We start from the raw sequence: 6,000 nt of genomic DNA, 5'->3' as shown, positions 1-6,000 counted from the left end.
CAAGCAATTTAGAAAGCCTAACACACTTCATCTTTGTTCCAAAACACACATCGTAACTAATACTGAAGGTCACTGGGAGAAAGAAAAAAAATGAAAGAAAAATGAAAGAAAAAAATGAAAGAGAAAAAGAAACTATTTCATCTTTATTATCCTTTCCAATCATACACTAACATACAATCCCTCAGGACATGACCACACTCTTTCCACAGGATCCCATTCCCTTTCAATACTCTGAATGGACAGTGATAATTGAACAACTGATCATTAATTATTTGGCCTTACTCTTACTATTCAGTGTGAAGTCCCATGTCTTGTTTATTGTGTACTATTCAGAGCCCAATTTGAACAATGAATTATTCATTTGCTTGTGGGTTTTCCTACAGTGCTCATCACAACAACATCTGAATGCATTACAAACATTAAGTGATTCATTTTCACATCATCTTTGTGCATTGAAGTGAATATCATCATTGTGTGCACATTAGAGAAGGGGGGGGCATGGCACAGGGATACTAAAGCATCTGTTAATTCCAAGTGCATACAGGAAGGCTTGCAGGGCCAAGTTTCTTCAAAATACTTACATTTGTCACACCGTTCGAGTCAGCCTCAGTAGCACACATGGATCATACCCATGGGTCTCAGGGCAGGGCCCTAGAAAATGAGAAGTACTCATGATCCCCTGATCACCTGAAAACATTTTGCTTTTAAACTATATTACACATTAAGATGTGATGAGACAAAAATGTTGACAGTGAAAGAAAAGGAATTTTCAGAAAAAACAGTTATATGCAGAGGTGTAAAAGAAGGTTAACAGCAAAAACTCAGATACAACAGCAGAGGCACTGAAGCACAATAAGGATTTGTGCCATGCTGCTTTCAGAGAACCCACATATCAGAAAACATCCATCCTTTAATGGATGTGGGGGGAAACAGTGACAAAGGATGAGGAAAAGGCTGAGGTACTTAATGCCTTCTTTGCCTCAGTCTTTAATAGTAAGGCCAGTTGTTCTCTGGGTACCCAGCCCCCTCAGCTGGAAGACAGGGAGCAGAATGAAGCCCCCATAATCCAAGGGGAAATGGTTAGTGACCTGCTACACCACTTAGACACACAAGAGTCTATGGGGCCAGATGGGATCCACCCAAGGGAACTGAGGGAGCTGGTGGAAGTGCTCACCAAGCCACATTCCATCATTTATCAGCAGTCCTGGCCAACCAGGGAGGTCCCAGTTGACTGGAAGATAGCAAATGTGACGCCCATCTACAAGAAGGGCTGGAAGGAGGATCTGGGGAACTGCAGGCCTGTCAGTCTGACCTCGGTGCCGGGGCAGGTTATGGAGCAGATCGTCATGAGTGCCATCACGTGGCACGTACGGGACAACCAGGTGATCAGGCTCAGTCAGCATGGGTTTATGAAAGACAGGTCCTGCTTGACTACATGATTCCCTTCTATGACAAGGTGACCCACTTAGTGGGTGAGGGGAAGGCTGTGGGTGTTGTCTACTGGGACTTTAGTAAAGCCTTTGACACTGTTTCCCACAGCATTCTCCTGGAGAAACTGGCTGCTCATGGCTTGGACAGGCATATTCTTCACTGGTAAAAAACTGGCTGGATGGCCAAGCCCAAAGAGTGGCGGTGAATGGACTTAAATCCAGTTGGTGCGCAGTCACAAGTGGTGTTCCCCAGCGCTCAGTACTGGGGCCAGTTCTGTTTAATATCTTTATCAATGATCTGGATGAGGGGATCGAGTGCACCCTCAGCAAGTTTGCAGACAACACCAAGTTGGGAGGGAGGGTTGATCTGCTCAAGGGTAGGAAGGCTCTACAGAGGGATCTGGACACGCTGGATTGATGGGCCAAGGCCATTTGTATGGGGCTCAACAAGGCCAAGTGCCAGATCCTGCACTTGGGTCACAACAACCCCACACAGCGATACAGGCTTGGGGAGGAGCGGCTGGAAAGCTGCCCGGTGGAAAAGGACCTGGGGGTGTTGGTCAACAGCCGGCTGAATATGAGCCAGCAGTGTGCCCAGGTGGCCAAGAAGGCCAACGGCATCCTGGCCTGTATCAGAAATGGTGTGGCCAGCAGGAGCAGGGAGGTGATCGTCCCCCTGTACTGGGCACTGGTGAGGCCGCACCTCGAGTGCTGTGTTCAGTTTTGGGTCCCTCGCTACAGGAAAGACATGGAGGTGCTGGAGCGTGTCCAGAGAAGGACAAAAAAGCTGGTGAAGGGCCTGCAGCACAAGTCTTATGAGCAGTGGCTGAGGGAACTGGGGTTGTTTAGCCTGGAGAAAAGGAAGCTCAGGGGAGACCTTATTGCTCTCTACAACTACCTGAAAGGAGGTTGTAGCAATGTGGGTGGGTACCAGTCTCTTCTCCCAAGTAACAAGTAATAGAACAAGAGGAAACAGCTTCAAGTTGCACCAGGGACGGTTTAGATTGGATATATAGGAAAAATTTCTTCACTGAAAGGGTTGTCAAGCACTGGAACAGGCTGCCCAGGGAAGTGGTTGAGTCACCGTCCCTGGGGGTATTTAAAAGACATGTATGTGGCACTTAGGGACATGGTTTAGTGGTGGACTTGACAGTGCTAGGTTAACAGTTGGACTTGATCTTAAGGGTGTTTTCCAACCTAAACAATTCTATGATTTGCTGTCTCCACCACTAGTACACCACTAAGATTTCTTGGTTTATGTCTCTCATCTTCCTCGGCTAGGTGAGTTGGTGTGGCCAAAGTAAGAAGAAATAACACCACATGTTCGTTTCACACCTCAATCCAAGTGGGAGAGGTCCCAGAAGCTCAGAAAGGGCAGAACAGAAAGCAACAGTAGATGACTGAAGGGAAGCATACTCCAGGGACCCTCCTCACCACAGAGCCAAGAGTGTGCCAAGAGAGCATGCCATCAGAGATGAAGAAAGGCTTGGGACTGTGTGCATTTAAAGCAATGAGGACCAGGTTTAAAATCTTTGCCTGTCAGATGTAATTCACTCAAATACATCTGACCTCATTTAAAAATAATTTTAAATCTCTACGTACTAGTTATATGTATTTATACAGTTTCTATTATGACAACTTCTTCCACAGTTTGATCCTTTCCCCAGTGTCTAAACCTGACAAAATCATACATGCAGACTATCTGGCATCTTACTTAGCCTTCCAATAAATGGCTATCCTTACACAGGGTTTACCTCTCTTGACTACAAGTGAAAACAGTTCCAAACTGTGTTAAACTTTCCTAACAGGCAGGCATGGAGACAGAGCTGCTGTAGTGGAAAAAATCCTTGCAGAATTACTGTACTACAAAAATAAAGGGGTTTCTGCTTCCATTCTAATATCCATGGTATTTCCATGAGAAATACAGCTGGATATAGCCTTACCATGTGCAGGGCAGCACACATGTTGTGTTCGGCAGCTGTAACCAAACAGGCTGCTCGTTATAGTCCAACACTGATCTGTTTTTCAGAAGTGACCAGAATCTGTTCCCAGTTCTGCAAAAGGTCTCTTATAGACTGTGAAAATGTTATTGGAAGATGCCTTCCTCCATGCCTTCAAAAATCTGATTCAGTTGCTGCAACCCAACTCAAACTATACAGCAAGGACAAGCGGGTCTGTCCTATACTTAGACTTGCAGTGTCTTTCATTCCTTGATGCCAGTTTTTCTTCACGGCTTTCCAGGCAGTCTGGGAAAGCACCCTCTGAATTCAGTAATCCCCTTGCGTTGGTTGCAAACCCAGGTGCTCCTCTGGTCTTTGCAGGACTCACCGTACTCATCATTCAGGAAAGCGGGGTTCATGACTAACAGCAGTAGAACAGCGAAGCATCCTTTCTCACTCCCAAGGTGCTGCCACACTAGAAACAGGCTACTTTGGTTTTGTGGCTCTCTGAGAAAGACTTTTGAAATGGCCTGGAGTGTTTGTCATATAGCTGACAGTACCAGTGGATGTATGTATGAGATAAGCTTGAATCGAGGTCTGGCAGGAGGCGTTTTCCCCTGTGGGTAGGCAGAATGCCTGGGAGAAGAGGTTGTAAGGAGTTGAGCTGGGAGGCACACGAGCCAGTTTCCTTATCATTCGCTTGACTCCGATGCTTCCATTTGTATCAGTCACTGGTTTTAAAGAGGTTGGGTTTAAAACGCAAACCACTGTTGAGCTTACAGGCCAGCCGTCAGATTACACTGATGCCAAACCTGCTGGAGAAGAGACCGTCTGGAAGAGAAACACCCACGTGGTCCTTTCCGCTCAGGACTTCAGCTCGCATCCGAGTCATAATAGCTCATATCACTCGCAGTACCTGCGTCTTCATATATAATGTTCTACCCAGTTTCTTCTCATTACACATTACACTAAACTAAGACATGCTTTGGCTTAAGTAGATCAAAAAAAAAAAAAGAATATTTGCTTGGGGAAATAAACTTATCTCAGAAATTCAGCTCAGCCTGATTTTAATATAACACGCAAGTCTGACCCAAGCTTTAGGCTTGTTAGGAGCCTAGGTGGGGATATTTCAAACACTATTTGCTTTTTACATTTGACTGTTTCAGAAGCAGAGTAAAACTGAGATACATTACCTGTGAACAAACTCAGGAAGAAACCCACGTCTGAGCATATCCCACCCAGAAGAACAATGTGGAAGCCAAAGTAGCAAAAATGAGTTGAGGGTTTTATGATAAGACCAAGATCCCAAAGACAAAGCCTGTGCTTAGGCTTGAGAGATAAGAGAAAGGTAAAGCAGTTCTAGACTCCGAGTGTAAGCTGGTAACACAAAGGTCAACAGTAGGTAGTTTTAACTGGAACAAACAAGGGCATGGACAAAAAGCACGTTAGCAAATACCAGTTCCATTGTAGCTGTCTAAGAAACACCAACCAGTTTAGTACATTCAGACAGAAAACCTGCAGCACAAGCATTTGATAGCTATAAGTCATGTAAAAATTGTTTGCATTTGTGCCAAAATCTGCATTTGCTGTTACTTTATGGCCACCTGCATCACAACATTTGTACACAAAAGAAGATTGCTTAAAGGAAGTCAAATATCTGGCACACTGGGATAATTCATAATTTTGTAAATACTGAGGATAGTTCATTGTTCTACTATGCACTGGTATTCAGCATTAAAAAAATAATTTTCTAACATAGTCTTACCCTGATGATAACATTCATCCCATTTAAAACATATATTATTTTTTTTCCCCTTCAATATGATTTTTATATGCTTATGTTGTTTAGGATATGGTTTATGTTATACTATCACATAACACAAATCAGCTTGTGTTTAGTGGGATAACTGGAGAATATAGGAATAAAAAAAAGGATATTACTTTGCATCTACTTCAATTAAAAAAAATCTATATTTGAAAAAAACATTAGAATATTTATTTTCTACTTTTTCATGTAAACTGATCCATAAGAAAATTTCTATACCAGGCTATTAATTGAAAAAAACGTTATAGGCAGTTAAAATATTATAAGTAATATCTCATGATTTTTAATAAACTACTTGGAAAACTGTTATGTAATATTACGTAAACAAAAATCTTAAGTCTTACTAAGGTTGAATACAATAATTCTGAAACTGTGTTTTAACACGGAGCTCAGGTCCCACGTCTATTAGAGATTGAGAGCGCTACGGAAACTTTACTCTTCCCCTTCCCCCTTCAGCTGCTAGATCACTCTAATGGCTCCCTCAGGCTGGGTTCAAGGAGCAACATCAACACGCTATAGGAATGACTGCAAAATTTGATACCTTCTTTTGTAGCCTATTTCCCTCAGGCCAAACTGCAGAGCTTTCACTTGAAGGGGGGAAGGGAATAAAAAGGAGACTTTTAGAAGTATGCCTGCCTTGCACAATACATAAAATGAATTGCCATTGTCCTACAATAGAGTAAAACACCTCCCTATACCATCACAAGTTGGAAGACTGTGGCCCTACTGAGTAAGCCCTTGGAAAAAAAGAACCTTTTCGTTATTGTGAATGTGTGGTAACGCTGCTAATCCACAAACATTCAAG

The 6,000-nt window shown here is 43.2% G+C and overlaps 1 long non-coding RNA gene across 1 annotated transcript in view; it reads right to left on the bottom strand.

Annotated features, from left to right (window-relative positions):
* Positions 1-583: 583 nt before the first annotated feature.
* LOC115353103 overlaps positions 584-6,000 on the bottom strand; it is a 70,626-nt gene continuing 65,209 nt past the window's right edge. Inside the window, exon 3 of the long non-coding RNA XR_005930837.1 lies at positions 584-651. This is a non-coding gene — a long non-coding RNA (uncharacterized LOC115353103). The remainder of the gene's footprint in view (positions 652-6,000) is intronic.

Source organism: Aquila chrysaetos, chromosome 18 (assembly GCF_900496995.4).
Source record: "Aquila chrysaetos chrysaetos chromosome 18, bAquChr1.4, whole genome shotgun sequence".
Lineage (NCBI taxonomy): Eukaryota > Metazoa > Chordata > Aves > Accipitriformes > Accipitridae > Aquila > Aquila chrysaetos.
This window is presented reverse-complemented; position numbering and strand designations above follow the sequence as displayed.